General features: G+C 39.4%; 1 non-coding gene across 1 annotated transcript; it reads right to left on the bottom strand.

Annotated features, from left to right (window-relative positions):
• Positions 1 to 5,244: 5,244 nt before the first annotated feature.
• Positions 5,245 to 5,410, bottom strand: LOC118622789. The gene has a single exon (XR_004958134.1). It is a non-coding gene; the product is annotated as a U1 spliceosomal RNA (small nuclear RNA).
• Between the last annotated feature and the right edge of the window lie 10,974 nt (positions 5,411 to 16,384).

The raw sequence follows: 16,384 nt of genomic DNA, 5'->3' as shown, positions 1-16,384 counted from the left end.
CCCTCGGAAGCCTCAGAGAAACTGACTAACTTAGTTACTCTCTTTCTATTCTTTCTGTTCTCTTGCATTTCTCAGGGAAGTTGTTGAATCAAAAAGTGTCCCTTTGTAAGAGATAGACTGTGTTCATGGATTGGAATTCAATTTGTGGTCATGTCAGTCCTTTCCAAGAGAGCCCAGAAACAGACCCACACATACACCTGACATTAAAAAACAAACAAACACGGAGTTCCTGTGATACTGATTTAGTAGTTTTTAATTTGAATACTGATTACATGGGAGTGTTGATTTTATGAAAATTTAACAAGCTGTATATTTATTAAATGCATACTTTTGTTTTTGTATATTATGCCGCAATTACAATTTTATTTTAATCCCTTTATAAGATTCAAATGATGTTTTCCAAGATTAAATTGCTATTGTTCCAAGCTATTCTCCTTAATTCTCTGCATTTTTAATACTCTGCATTAGTTTTTTGGTTGCTTTCACAGAATACTAAGTTGATTAACAGGCATTGTTAATAGGTGGGAACAGAAGTACCATCTTGGTGAGTTACCTTTGATCTCTGGATAGTTGCTCTTCAGTCTCTTAATAATTGTTGTGTCACTTGTTGGATCCCTCAAGTATGTCTGGACCCACTCCATTCACTTCATTCATATGGAAATTTCCAGAAATACCACTTCTTTTAGAACCACTAACAGCTTCTGTTTCCTGTTTTAAAATATCTTAAAATTTACTTTAATTGAATGGTGTCTAGAGAGAGACAGATGTAAACTTGGGAGACCCAGGAAGTGAGGAATAACTTAGGGAAGAAGGAAAAACATTCCTTATATTCCAAATTTAAAATAGAACAATATGAATAAGTACAAATATATACTTTTGATTTTTCAAGTAATATATTACCTTTAGTTGAGAAGTGACTTTAATGTGTTACCTAATTGAAACCTTTACCAAAAATACAGTAGTGTATATACGCGTTTATTTTTAATCCTCACCTGAGGACATTTTTCCATTTATCTTTAGATGGGGGGGGCGGGGGGAGAGAGAATCATCAATGTGAGAAAACACATTGATTGGTTGCCTACCACACCACCCTGACTAGGGTTGGGGACCAAATCACAATCGAGGTACATCGCCCTTGACTGGAATCAAACCCGTGACTCTTTGGTCCATGGGCCAACACTCAAACCACTGAGCCAAACTCGCCAGGGCTGAGGTTTGTTTGTTTGTTTGTTTTTTAATCCCTGTACTTGGGATGGTGTGGAGAGACTGGATTTCACTTACAGCATCCATGGTATCTTTTTATATACAGTCACCACTGCCGTTAGTCTCCGATGTGATCAGTGCAGGGGAGAAGTGCAATGATTTTTCGGAGTCAGAACCTAACCGACAATATGCTCCATTGTTCTTAAAAGAAATTCTGCCTTAAAAAACAAAAGGTAAGGTACGTACATCCTAAAAAACAATTCAAATGAAGCACTCTCACTCCCAAGCATTAACCATTCTTAACTGTTTGCTATGAATATAGTATTTCCTTAATTGTTTATAAACACACATGTGAATGTATATTCAGATTGCTCTTTTTACCATTTATTTTACAAAATAAAATTATACTATGCATGATGCTCTGCAGCTTGCTATCTTCTCCCCAAAAGATCTCAGACTTACTTCCAAGTCAGTTCATGTAAATCAGCCTCCTTCTTGCTGATGGCTGCCTAGTATGCATGGTAAGGATCTACAATCAAGTTTTTAACTCCATTGTTAGACATCTAGGTTGTCAACTTTTCACTTTCACAAATATTGTAAATATTTATTAATGAGCTTTCTTTGTTCATATATTTTTGTAAACATGGGCCAATATTTTAGCACACCAAATTCTTACAAATGGCCTTGTCGAATCAGAGAACATTGTATTTAAAATTTTGTGTATAGGGCCAAATTTCCCTCTAAAACCTTTGTACAGTAGTCACCCATTATCTGGGGTTTTGCTTTCTGCAATTTCAGTTACCCAAATCAACCGAAGTCTAAAAATATTAAATGGAAAATTCCAGAAATAAACAGTTCATAAGTTTTAAATTGCACACGCTTCTGCGTAGCATGATGAAATCTCTCGCTGTCCTGCTCTGTTGTGTTTGAGACATGAATCATCCTTTTGTCCAGTGTTTCCATGCTGTGTACACTACCCGCCCATTAGTCACTTAGTAGCTGTCTTGGTTATCAGATCAACTGTCATGGTATCGAAGTGCCTGTGTTCAAGTAACCCTTATAATAATGGCCTAACACTATGTCACAGTGCCTACACTATTCACCTCACTTCATCTCATCACGGAGGCACTGTATCATCTCACATCATCACAAGAGAAAGGATGAGTACAGTCCAATATTTTGAGAGGTAGAGACCACATTCACATAATTTTTATTACAGTATATTGCTATAATTGTTTGTTAGTTATTGTTAATATTTTACTCTGCCTAATTTATAAAATAACTTTATCATACGTATGTATATGTAGGAAAAAACTATATATAGGGTTCAGTACTATCTGCTGTTTCAGGCATCTATGGAGGCCTTGAAGCGTATGCCCTATAGATAACTGGACACTGTACTAAATTCCCTTCCCACAAATATAGATATAAGTGTCCAAACCACACCCTTGTGGTGGTGCTTTCTTATCTGGCTCTCCACTTTCATACAGGTGATCCATTTTCAATCATTCATGAATTATAATGGCCTTTGTTTTGATGAACATTGTAGTTTGAATCTTACTGGTACTGCAAAGGGCCAAGTTTTGCGTGGTCAGTTAATGAAGTTTCTGTAATCTATTTATTCTTTTAACATGTTGGTGATTATCTTTCAGGTCTAGAGTCTTTTATTGCTTTTTAAATAACAACAAGCAAAGATGTTCATCTAACTTGATCACAAATGACTTTATTTCAAGGCTTGGGTCCTTCCATAAATCATTATTTATGGATTCCCCAGATCATGTCATTGGTTGGAGGGCAACATGTGATGCATGAAAAACGCCATCATTCTCTTTTACTACTATCTGTTTCAGCACAAAACCTCCACAGTGCAATAGCTTGGTTGTCAGTATCATTGTGTATTGATTTTTTAGTTATTTAACTCACAGGGGGTACAGCTTCAGCTGGACCATTTACTCTCCAAACCTTTTATTTTATTACATATTCAAAAATCTATATCCCTCAACTGTCTTGGATACTTCATATTTCAGCCCTGGAATTCTGATCCTAGGGCTTTATGAATTTACATCACTTTGGGTGTGGCAGCAGCTTCTAGGTGATTTTGAGAAAGCTAAATCTCTGCCAGAAACTTAAAAACTTATAAAATTTCTATATTCGTCTTGATTTTAGTTTGAAAAACACACTACTGTGACATAGGTATAATTGCATTTGTTGTTGTCATCAAATAAATGCTCTATTTGAGTTGGAGATAGGTCAGTTTGGGGAGGAGCAGGCAGCAGTATATGGAGGCACCCAAGCTTCGAGCTGAATGCCCCCAGTTTGAGTGCCTCTTTCAGCATGAAGGGAAATTGCAAGCTTCTGTTCCTCTCCAGAAGATTTCCAGTCTCAGCTGGTGAAATATCAGACAGCCTATGAGATCAGAGTGTGCAGTACTCTGAAGAGCTTAGATAAGGTTGTCAGCCATCTGGTTTGCCTGGACAGGACTGTCCCAGTTTTAGCACTAAAGTCCTGCATTCAGGAAAAACCCTTAATTTCTGGAAAACCCAGAGGATTGGTCGCCCTAGCAGAGCAAAGCGACTCAGCTACATCTATCACTTTGTCACTATGACAAAGTGGTTTTATTTTTATTTTTTTTATTATTATTATTTTAATCCTCACTAGAGGACATTTTTTTACATTAATCTTCAGGTAGAGCTGGAGGAAGGGAGAGAGAGAGAAACATCGATGTGAGAGAGGCATATTGGTTGGTTGCCACCCACACAACTCCAACGGGGGCCCTGGATGAACCGCAACCAAACTGCAACCAAAGTATGTGCCCTTGGCCGGAATCGAACCCAGGACTCATTGGTTTGTGGGCGACGCTCTTACCGCTGAGCCATACCAGCCTGGGCAACAAAGTGGTTTTAAAAATTATGGCACATTTTGCCCTGGCTGGTTTTGCTCAGCGGTTGGAGCATCGGCCTGCGGTCCAGAGACACCTGGGTTCAATTTCTGCTAGGGGCATGTACCTCGGTTGCAGTTTGTCCCCGGCCCTGGTTGGTCGTGTGGGTGGCAGCCACTCGATGTTTCTCTTTCACGTCGATGTTTCTTTCTTTCTCTCTCTCTCCCCCCCCCCCACTCTACCTGAACAAAAAATGGAAAAATGTCCTCGCGTGAGGATAAAAAAAAAATTATGGCACATTTTAATATCTATATATAACAAATGAACCCATTTTAAAACACTACAAATGTACAATTCATTATACCTGGGTTATTCACAAGATAATTTCAAATTTTTTCACAATATTAATTTACACATAGCAGTTCAGTAGTGGCACAAGTCAAAAAGTGTAAAGTGGACATCTTCCTACATTTTTTTTTTAAGAAAACATGATTTTAAATATTCTTATTTATTTCTAAATGTCAGGGTTATCAGACTTGAAAACACTTTAAAACAAGTCCCTGACACTCTCCAGATTTTTCTTGGTGACCTTGATATCCACTTAACCATATCTTGCAACTAAAAGGGCACATAAATAGCCTCATAGAGTTGACATGTCTAAATTCTAAATGTAAGGCCCTCTTGAATGCCAGGCCTGGGCCATGATAAGCTCTGAGCAGGTGGGGGTGGTGTAGTCAGTGGTCATCTCACCAGTAAAGAGGCAAAATGCAAGAGGCTCGGGAGGGTAGATGATGAAGGGCAAAGTAGACCTGCCCCTGCTGCAGACATTAGGAGGACACTGAAGAGAATTTTAATACAATAATAACACTGACTGAAAAATTATCTGCTTTTGATTATCACTGCTCGTTGACAATTCTAATAAACGTCAATGATAAAATACTCCTCCCTGAAAAAAATATATTGTTAGTCTAGCATTCTAAACAATACCAATGATGACTGTTGTTTTAAGGCGGTACAGGTAAGGTAAGCTTTGAATGAGCACATTTGTTTATCACTTATACTTTGGTAAGCATCATCCTGTTTGTGGAAGCTAACTTGGAGAACTGTCAGTGACACAGTTGGCCCTGCTACACTCAGCCATTCTTTTTTTCTTTTTTCTAAAATGGGAGAGCACGAACGTAGTCCTCCACTACCACAAACTGTGCTATCCAATTTTCCGTATTTGGGGAAATCGCAGAGGTCAGCACATCCTGAGTGCAATGGATAAGCCTCACCCTGGGAAAACGAACTTCCTTCGTGATCATGGTACCTCCCCCGCCTGGTAAGCGTGCGCTTTTGTTTCGAGATTAACTTCAAACCCTTCAGGATTGTCTGAGCTCTTTGGCACAGTGTGCCTCCAGCACTTGTGATAGGACATCTTCCTGCATTTAGACAGTAGATTTGACATAGGCGATGATGGCACACAGTTGTCAAGATGATGAAATACAGCCCGAGTTACTTCACTTCCATCTTTCCTTGAGAGCTCTGAGAGTTTTTACTTGTATTTAAAATGAAAAACAGTGAAATAACATGTCAATTTTGATATATGTCTCAAAAATATATTGAGCCCTGGCCAGTTTGGCTCAGCGGTTAGAACGTCAGCCTGTGGACCAGAGAGTCCCGGGTTCAGTTCCCACTAAGGGCACGTACCTCCGTTGCAGGCCCCGTTGGGGTCGTGCGGGTGGCAACTAGTCGATGGGTTCTCTCACGTCCATATTTCTCTCTCTTCCTTCCTCTCTCCCTCCCACTCTATTTGAAGATAAATGCAAAAAATGTCCTTGGTGAGGATTAAAAAAGAAAAATAAATTTAAAAAATATGTGTATATATATATATATATATACTGAGATATAATTTTTTGCCAGTAAGTGCAAATTTTAGTTCATACATGAAATATCTTTAAAATTTGTATTAGTACTTTTTAAATAGTTGTTATAAAATTAGGGAACAAATCAAGAAAATTATTATTACTGATTATTACACTAACTAGTTTTGTCATATATCAGATAAGGATGTCTTAAATATGTTAGTATTTACATGTATCTGCTTTAACATTATGTTTTTGTCTTTTGTTTATAAGTCAAGGGACTTGCTCAGGATCATACAATTAGAAACTAACTCAGCAGAAACTTAACCTCTGTTCTGACTCTGACGTCAGCACTTCTCACAACCACACAATCCTCTTTCAGCATCTGTTCTCGCTCATTTTTCAACTGTAATTCAAAGTCTTAAAGATCTGGGTCTAGAAGTTCAGCTGCAAAAGAATCTATTTTTTAAAAAGCCAAATATCTTTCATGTGCAAAATTTATTTTACATGAAAGTAGTCATGGTTGACTATTTCTCTTTTTTCCAAGTATAAATTAAGGTTTATGAGACCTTCCAGATAGCTCCTCTGTGAACTGTGGGCCTCCTTTGGAATGCCCTTCAGTGAGTACATAGCAGAGCCTGCTGTGAGCTAGACCAGAATCAGGAATTTTCAGGGGTTAGTCCCTTATCCCTGCAGGCTTATGGGTGAGGTGAGACCCACACCGGGAATAATCTCAAGAGTTAACAGCAGTGGTTGGGGAGAGACCTGTAGAAGGCATTTGAAGATTTTGTATTGATGGTACATACCTGCATGGCCAATTCCATCTTGCTCCAATATTTAGATAGACCCTAGGCATTGTGATAAAGTAGTCCATTATGCTGCTAATGACAAAAACATGTCCAGGATGTTTTACATGTCCAGTGAAGGCATCGGTTGTTCTATGCCTGTCTGTTTTCTTCCTAGGCTAGCTCTACCCTTTAGTGATAAATCATACTGATATCATGAAGCACATGTTACTACTCTCTGCTTTCAAGGACAGGTATTTATGGGTTTTCTTTCTCCTCCATGGGGAAGGAACATAAAAGGTAATGCCAATACAAACACTTTATATGTCTTACTAAAGCATAATAAACTAGGGTGCTTGTTGAACTTTAGCTTTAATTGAACACATTCTGGTCTAGCTAGCAGTGAGCCCTCAATGAACAGTTTCTGAATGTTTTCTGATCTTGTATTTGAAAAGGTTGTACAACTTAACTTGAACAATTTGGCTTGTTTACTAATTTGTAGAAGAATTAACTCAAAATGTCACGTGTGTGAAAAGTGAAATATTTTAATAATGTATTACTAATTCAGCTGATAACACAACCCTGCTATCTTCACTCCGAATTATTTTTCTACTCAGTCGTAGCCCCTGTGGCCGCCTGACTACTTGCTCAATTCTCACATACAGGAATGGCTGAAAGACTCACATAAACTTGGTATGTCTTCCTTCTTTGGCATCAATTTAAAACCAGTGGTGTATCTAGAGTCAGACAAATGTCTTCACCACTGGGTTTTAAATATATTAAGAGACATGCTCCAGCAGCATACAAGAATCCAGCCTCCTGGGTTCTCACTGGATTTCATGGCTTCTCTGGAATGTCTAGCCAACCCACTCTGGCACTGTCTTTGGGCAGGCGGCCCTCTGATCCTCTCCTCCTACAAAAAATTCACCCTCTCTTATTTCTTCATAATCTATTAGTTCAATTGACATGTTGGCAGTTAATTTATTTTTTCTGTTTGTGAATTGATTTTTAAAAAAATATTTTGAACTTCTCTTTGGGAGTACATTTTTAAACTAGAATCAGTCAGGATTTCACTTATAGTAATTTAAGAAATCAGTTTTCCTATTTTTAGGATAGTGTATACAAACAAATAAAAATGTATTGCTATTAGTGAAAATTAAGTATTACTAACTTATAAAATATAAAATAAGGCCCTGGCCAGGTGGCACAGTTGGTTGGAGTGCTGTCCTGTACACCAAAATGTGGGGGGTTCGATTCCTGGTCAGGGTGCATATAGCAGGCAACCAGTCAATGTTTCTCTCTCACATTGATGTTTCTTTTTCTCGTGCGTACGCACACACAAAAGCAATTTCTGAATATATCCTCTGGTAAGGATTAATATATATATATATATATATATATATATATATATGAAGTGGGCAAAATATTCACTAATATAAAATGCAAATGAGTTGATCCCTTGTTTGTTATTTAGTGATATAAGAGAGGAAAGGAAAAGCTAGCCTCATTTTTACTTGAATTAAAAAAACAGCAACAAAACTGAACAAAATATATCAAGACCAAAGCAATTTAGATTTTGGCAGAATTGATCTTCCTAGGTAGCAATAAAGAAGCATCATGGGGGGTCTTGGTGACACGATAACTTCATTTACTAATAATTACATGAAAATAGGAATGATTTGATACAGTGTTCAACCCATGGGTTTGTTTTTTGGGGAAAAATAAGTTAGATTCTATTTTCATAGTTTACACCAAAAAAGTCTAGGTAGCCTGACTGGTGTGGCTCAGTGGTTGAGCATCGACCCATGCACCAAGAGGTCACTGGTTCAATTCCCAGTCAGGGCACATGCCCAGGTTGTGGGCCAAATCCCCAGTGGGGGGCATGCAAGATGTGGCCAATTGGTGTTCTCTCTTATCGATGTTTCTATCTCTTTCTCCCTCTCCCTTCCTCTCTCTAAAATCAATAAAGAAAAAAAATTTTTTAATGTCTAGGTAGATCAAAGAGTGAAATATATAAAAAGAAAAGTGTAGAGTTACATATCTTTCAGGTTGTATTCATTAAACAGAATTGCTCTCTAAATGGGTAAATAGCTTTCTAAATTTAAAAGAAATGTTAGAAACTCAAGGGAAAATAACAGATTTAACAACATTAAAATGTTTAAAATCGACCTGGCCAGTTTGACTCAGAGGTTAGAGCATCAGCCCAAGGACTGAAGGGTCTCAGATTTGATTCCCGGTCAAGGACACACACACACACACACACACACACACACACACACACACACTCACACACATTTTAAAATCTATATGAGACAATAAACAAATTAAAAGACAAACTAGAAACTGGAAAAACCAACAAATATGATAAATGGTAAATATCTTTACCAAATAAAGGCCTCATATGTAGAAGCAAGGAAACAATCAAGGATCAAACAGAACAATGGACAAAAAGTATGACTAGATCATCTAAAAGATGAAGTAGCCAATCAACAGTCAGGAAAAACATGTAACCTCAATTATATTAAAATTAATATAACATACTATCTGCCCAATTCAAATAGTGTACATTATTTAAAATTAATCATAATAAGCAATTCTGGTGAAGGTACAGTAAGATGAATTCTTGTTCACTGTGGTGTGTGTACATTTTTAAGTTTTTTGGAACTAGTTCACTCATGGATACTAGTCATCTGAAAAGTGGTGACATTATTTGACATAAGGGTACCTTTAGGCTGATTATGTCTTTGTGGTGTTGTGTGGGCCATGCAGGAGGCAACCAATCACCTCTCTCTCTCTCTCTCTCTCTCTCTCTCTCTCTCTCTCTCTTTCTCTCCCCACCCCTTCTGCTCTATATAAAAATCAGTGGAAAAATATTTTCAGATTAGGATTAACAACAACAACAAATCCCCTCTGAATTTTTTATGACACTTGATAAGCTGTCTCAAAACTTAACTGGAAAATCATATGTACAGGAGTGTCCAGGAAAATTTTTAAAGAGCAATGAGGAAAGACGATTTTTTACAGAACAAAAGATACTGTAAAGATATAAAAATTTAAATCAAGGGTACATTAGAGCAATCAGATTCATAGAGACAGAAAGTAGAATGATAGTTTTCAGGGCCTAGGGGGGAGAGGGCTGGGGAGCTATTTCAAACAGGTACAGGGTGTTCATTTTGCAAGAAGAAAAAAGCTCTGGAGATGAATGGTGGTGGCTACACAACAAGGTGAATTACTTACCTGTACTGACCTGTGCACTTAAAAATGGTAAGTTTCATGTTATCTATATTTTACACAATTGAAAAAATTTAAAAATGTAAGTGTTAATGACAACAGAAATCATGTGGTATTATCACAGAGAAATTACAGCAATGGAAATATTAGGCCATGTATACAGTAGCCTTCATGCTGCTTGTCATATTGGGGCTTGCCCTGGCTCCCCACAGCCCAGTCTTCCACAGACACTGCGAATACCAGTAGGTGTACGGGGCCGTAAGGCTAGGTGGCAGGTTACTTTCACTGCAGCCTGGTACAGCTTGAGAAGTGTGCTGTTTCTCTGGGCCTCACTGAAAGCTAACAAGTTTTTGCTTCTCCAGAGATGCCCTATAAAGTATGTCTCTGTCACAAAATTAAGAGAATTATCTTTCACTCTAGAGAACTGTTCATCATAATTCAGACTACTGGACTCTCAGAAACTTTACTAATGTGATAGTTCCTTCCTGCTCATCAGGCTCATTTAGCACAGTGACGTCAATGTAGAGGACCAGGACTGTGTCCTGTGAGTTGGTGAGATGATCGAGGTTTCTAAGTACAAAACTGATGCACACAACCGTGGAGCTGATATAAGTCTGAAGCAAGAAGTTGAAGGTATTCTGCAGTCCCTGCCATGTGAAAGCAAACTGCTGCTTTCATTGGGATGAAGAAGCAGTTTCCAAATTGATAATGACATATCAGGGGCCATGAAAGAGACATCTATAAAAGCAAATGTAATTAAAGTCGTCATCCTTCTATTCTCTAACTTCTTCTAAACTGTGTATCAGCCAAATCGTCAGGTAAACTGCAGATGTGACAGAAGTCATCACTCTTGCAACTTTCCAGTTTTTGATGGTGGCACTAATTTGCTACAGTTCTCCCAGGAATACAGCATTACTCAGTGTGGTAAAAGGGGGACGGTCTGGGTTTCCCAATCCCACTAGCTCTCACTGCATGGATTAGGGATCCAGAGTAAAGATTCTGCCAATTTCTAAGTATATCAGTTTCATCTATATACTCAGGACCTTGGGAAATAGTTGCCAGGTTCAAAATATCTTATCCCACAGATTCTTTAATCCCGTGATTAAGTGAAATAGAAGTTTGCCAGCTTCTCTCATTCTCTGCTTTCTCTCTACATATCTGTGAGTGTAGTTCTATGGGATATTCCTAAAAATGGGATTGCTGAGTCAAAGGGAAAATACTAATTTCCATCCCATAAACAATGTACTTACCAATCAGCTTAGTAAAATGTGGATCTTATTTTAATCTGTATTTCTTTAATTTTTAGTGATGCAAAGAGTTCTATCTAGGCTTTCCTTCTCCACCCCAAACATCTATGAATATCCTTAAAGTTCATGTCACAATGTGTCAAAGCACCATTTATTCCCCTGCCTGCTTGAGTCCCCAGCCTCACTGACACACCACGGTGGCCCTGAGCTCTTGGTACTTCCCTTTTCCCAGCATATACTTACTTAGTCGAAGACCACCAGTCTTTTCGGAGTAAGATTCTCGGTTCACCCTTGTAGTGCGATTGCTGTGTTCCTCTTCAAGGGCTCCCAGCGTCGCCTCCATTCTGAATCTGTGAATGGAGTCAGATCTTAAAATTGGCAGTGGGCCATGACTCTCTAGAGCGGTGTCTCAAGATAGGGCTCCGTTTACTACACCCAGACGGGGTTTTGTTGGTGGTGGACAAATGAAGTACAACATTAATAGGTTGCCCATGTTATGTTTAATCACGTGGGAATAGTTAAGCAAATAACCTGTGCCATACCATGGAATACAGTTTGAAAACTGAGGTGTATCTAAATAGACTGACATGTAAAGTTCCCTAAAATATATTGGAGTGAGAAATAAAAGTTGAAGAAAATATTCAGAAAGTTACCATTTATATAAAACACACAGAGACCAAAAAAACACAGATTTGTACATAAATGCACAGATAAAGTTCTCGGAGGATACACAACAAATAGGCAATAGTAGTTATATATGGGGAGAGATTGGAGGGGCACTGGAGTGGTAAAGGGAGGCTTTGACATATTTTTACTCTTTATGCTTGAATTTTTGCCGAAGTGTTTTCAGGTATGGTTCATGTAACATTAAGAACTAATACTTTTTTAAAATTCTGTTTATATTGATATTTTTAGAGAGAGAGGAAGGGAGAGAGAGATAGAAACATTGATGAGAGAGAAACATCGATCGGCTGCCCCCTGCTTACCCTCTCCTGGGGATCAAGCCCGAAACCGGGGCCTGTGCCATGATCAGGAATCGAACTGGAACCTCTCTCAATCCACAGTGGCCAGGCCTAATAATACTTTTAAATCTAGGAGCCTGAGGAAAGGGGTGGTGAGAATGTACCGCTTCTCTCTCCCTTTGCCCAGTTACAATTTATTGTGCGTTTCCTTTCTTCTTATAACACTTTCAAACACACATCTTTATACCCATAATATTTATTTGATTATGATTATTTGAATTTGTTACGTGGCAGCCTTTCTTTCTAGACTGTGTTCCTGGTGGGCAGAGAGTCAGGTGTTACCCAGTCTCACCGTGATGCATTTCATCCTGCTAAAGCCTTGCATCAGAAGGAATTTATTAAGTGTGCTGAATTCAACTCAAATTAAAAGAATGGGACACGTTGTTCTATAGAAAATTTTATACACATAAACCTGCTTTTTCTTAATCCTACATAGAATGATCAATGGTAATTCAGCCACTGAGACAAGCTCCCACACAATACATTCTCTTCTTCCTTCAGAAAGAAACCTCTCTTACAAAAGGAGCTATTATCCTAATTATTTAAGCCCAGCCATGCTCCCATTTTCTGCTAGACTCTTCATGTATCTATACCTATAATCCTCTAGGGTGAATTCCTAGCAGTGAACTTGCTGGGTCAGAGACAAGGATTTCCATTTTCACCAGCACTGTGTATTATCCACCTTTGTGAGTCGGCTTGATAAACTATGGCACCTCTTAAAGTTGCATTTCTTTGATTTTAGATTCTTGTTCCCTCCCTTTCCTTCTCCCTCTCCTACAATTCTGTCTTGTCTCCCTTCCCTACCTTCCTCACCCACACACCTTTGACTGTCCCTATAGTCAACAGTGTCCTGCTTTTAATGTTTTCTCATATTAACCCAATGAAATGACTAGGTAATAATCTTAAATCATCCAAGGATATGCTTGTTCATTTGGGGGAAGAAACCAGAGTCACATCAAGGAGTGCCTGCCTCCAACTTCACGGGCCATTTGCCCAACAAGGGCAAGGATACCTGAGGGTATTAATTGGGAAGTTCAGCACATCACCCTGATCTAGTTAACTCCAACTCACTCTTCAGATCTCACTTCAAAAGGCAGTTCCTCAGGTAATCTTTTGCTAGCCTCCAGATGAGCTTAGGTTGCTCTGTTCTTAGCTCTAATAATAATTTTTAAATTGTATACTTATTTTGTTAATATCTATAATGTACATGAGGACAGGGGACAGGTCTTGTGTGTGTGTGTGTGTGTGTGTGTGTGTGTATGCACGCGCGCCTACTTGCATCATCTCTTGTCACAGTACTTGGCACCTAGTAGGAGCTCAATAATATTTTGTGAAGCGGAGACTTCCGGTCAAGATGGCGGCGTAGGTAAATGCGGTATCGCGTCCTCCCACAACCACATCAAAGTTACAACTAACCTACAGAACAACCATCATTCAAAACCGCCTGAAATCAAGCTGAATGGAAGTCCTACAACTACGGAATTAAAGCAGCAGCCACATCCAGACTGGTAGGAGGGGCGGAGGCACGAGGGGCGGGGCGGTGGAGGCGGCACGACGGGCTGGTCCCACACCCAAGTGTGGCGGATAAAAATCAGGAGGCTCCCGAGGCTGGGAAGGTCCTTCCTGATGACTGAGGGGTCCCCGTCCCACACCAGGTGCCCCGCTAGGGGTTGCAGTGTCAAGGAGAGAAGTCCCCATAACTTCTGGCTGGAAAAACCAGCGGGAACTGAGGCTCAGGGAGGCTGAAGTGGCTGGAGCCCCAGGCAGCTCCCTAAAGGGCCCGCGCACGGACTTACCGGACTCTCTCCCTCTAAGCTTGGAGGGGAGGCAGCTCAAGGGGCGCCAGAGACATACAGGGAAGAAATGAGCTGTTTGGCACTGGAGCGAGGGCTGGAGAGGGGGCTTTCTCCTGGACAAACGTGCTGTCAGAGGCCTTTGTTCCTTTGGTGAGCCCTTCCCTGGGGCGGCAGACAGCCGCCATATCTGGGATTCCAGCAACTTGGCTCACACTGGTTGCCCCGCCCTGGTGACTCCCTGAGGCCCCGCCCCACCCCACCCAACTTTCAAGCCCACCCAAGCTATTGCCACTTGCTTAACCATAGGATTGGCCTGTCTTGGATCCTGCTTCAGGTTTTTCCTAAATTCTTTCAAACGAGCAGCATCTGGTCTCAGCGAGCCCCATACCTCTCGTTAAGTAATACACTGAAACAAACACAGGGAGGCAGCCCAAATGAGGAGACAAAGAAACAGGTCCCAAATGAAAGAACAGAACAAAACCCCAATAAAAGAACTAAGCGAAATGGAGATAAGCAACCTAACAGATGCTGAGTTCAAAATACTGCTTATTTATAAGGATGCTCAATGAACTTAGTGAGAACCTCAGTGAACTTAGGGAGGGCCTCAATAGCATAAGAAAGGACCAGTTAGAAATCATGGATACACAGTTAGAATTGAAGGAGGCATTAACTGAAATAAAGAATAATTTACACAGCTTCAATAATAGAGTATGTAAATCCAAGGAGCAAACCATCGATTTGGAATATAAGGAAGCAAAAACACCCAATCAGAACAGCAAAAAGAAAAAAGAATCCCCCAAAATGAGGATAGTGTAAGGAGCCTCTGGGACAACTTCAAGCGTGCCAACATTCGCATCTTGGGGTTGCCAGAAGGAGAAGAGCGAGAACAAGAAATCGAAAACCTATTTGAAACAATAATGGCAGAAAACTTTCCTAACTTGGTGGAGGAAACAGACATGCAAGTCCAGGAAGTACAGAGAGTCCCAAACAAAATGAATGCCAAGAGGCACACACCAAGACACATCATCATCAAAATGCAAAAGGTTCAAGACAAAGAGAGAATCTTAAAAGCAGCAAGAGAAAGGCAGCTAGTTACCTACAAGGGAGTTCCCACTAGGCTGTCAGCTGATTTCTCAAAAGAAACTTTGCAGGCCAGAAGGGAGTGGCAAGAAATATTCAGAGTGATGAAAAGCAAGAACCTAAAACCAAAATTACTCTATCCTGCAAAGCTGTCATTTAGAATCGATGGACATATAAAAACTTTCCCAGACAAGAAAAAGTTAAAGGAGTTCATCACTACCAAACCATTATTATATGAAATGATGAAGAGTCTTTTTGAGGAAAAAGATAAAATGTATGAACAAACAAAATGGCAATGAATACATATCTATCGCCAATGGAATCTACAAACAAAATGAACAGGTAGAACAGAAACATTCTCATAGATACAGAGAACATTTTGTTGGTTGCCAGTTGGGAGGGGGGTTGGGGGAATGGGTGAGAAAGGTGAAGGGATTAAGAAGCACAAATTCATTGCTAGACTGACAAACCTCAATGGGAAAGGGGTTGGGGGTGGGAAGAAATAAACCAAAGAACTTATATGCATAACCAATGGACACAGACAATAGTGTGGGAAAAGGTGGGAGGGGGGCAGGAGTGGGGAGGAGGGGGTCGATGGGGGAAAAATGTGGAACATCTGTAATACATTTTACATCCAACAATAAAGATTTAAAAAAAAAAAAAAAAAAAAGAACCAACCTAGTTAGTGTTGGGACTTTCAACCTCAACCCCCATCCTCCAGGGAGGGTAGAGGAGCTGGAGACTGAGATCAATTACCAATGACCAATTAATTAATCATGCTTACCTAAGGGAACCATTGTAAAAGTCCTAAACAAAGGGGTTTGGAGAAATTCTGGGTTGGTGAACACTTTGAGGTGCTGGGAGTGGTGTTAACATGGAATCTCCAAGCCCTTTCTCCATACTTTTACCTTATGCATCTCTTCCATTTGGCTGTTCCTGAGTTGTATGTTTTGTAATAAACTGGTAACAGCAAGTAAGAAAATATATATATATATTTTGTGAAGTGAATCAAACAAAATCATTGATTGTTAATTTTAAATGAAACCCCCCTAGCACATGAGAATCACTTGTGAAGTTTTAAAAAAACAAAACAGTACCAATGTCCATCCCTACCACAGAACTTTCTTTAAAAAGGATTTCATTTTTTAGAGTATTTTTAGGTTTATAGCAAAAATAAGAGGAAGGAACAGAGATTTCTCAAATACCATTTTACTTATATATAAGCATATATAATATAAACATCATAATCAAATACATTATTGCTATTATTATTTTGAACAAACTGCTCTCTGTTAGAT

The sequence above is a fragment of the Molossus molossus genome, unplaced genomic scaffold (genome assembly GCF_014108415.1).
Source record: "Molossus molossus isolate mMolMol1 unplaced genomic scaffold, mMolMol1.p scaffold_m16_p_1, whole genome shotgun sequence".
Lineage (NCBI taxonomy): Eukaryota > Metazoa > Chordata > Mammalia > Chiroptera > Molossidae > Molossus > Molossus molossus.
This window is presented reverse-complemented; position numbering and strand designations above follow the sequence as displayed.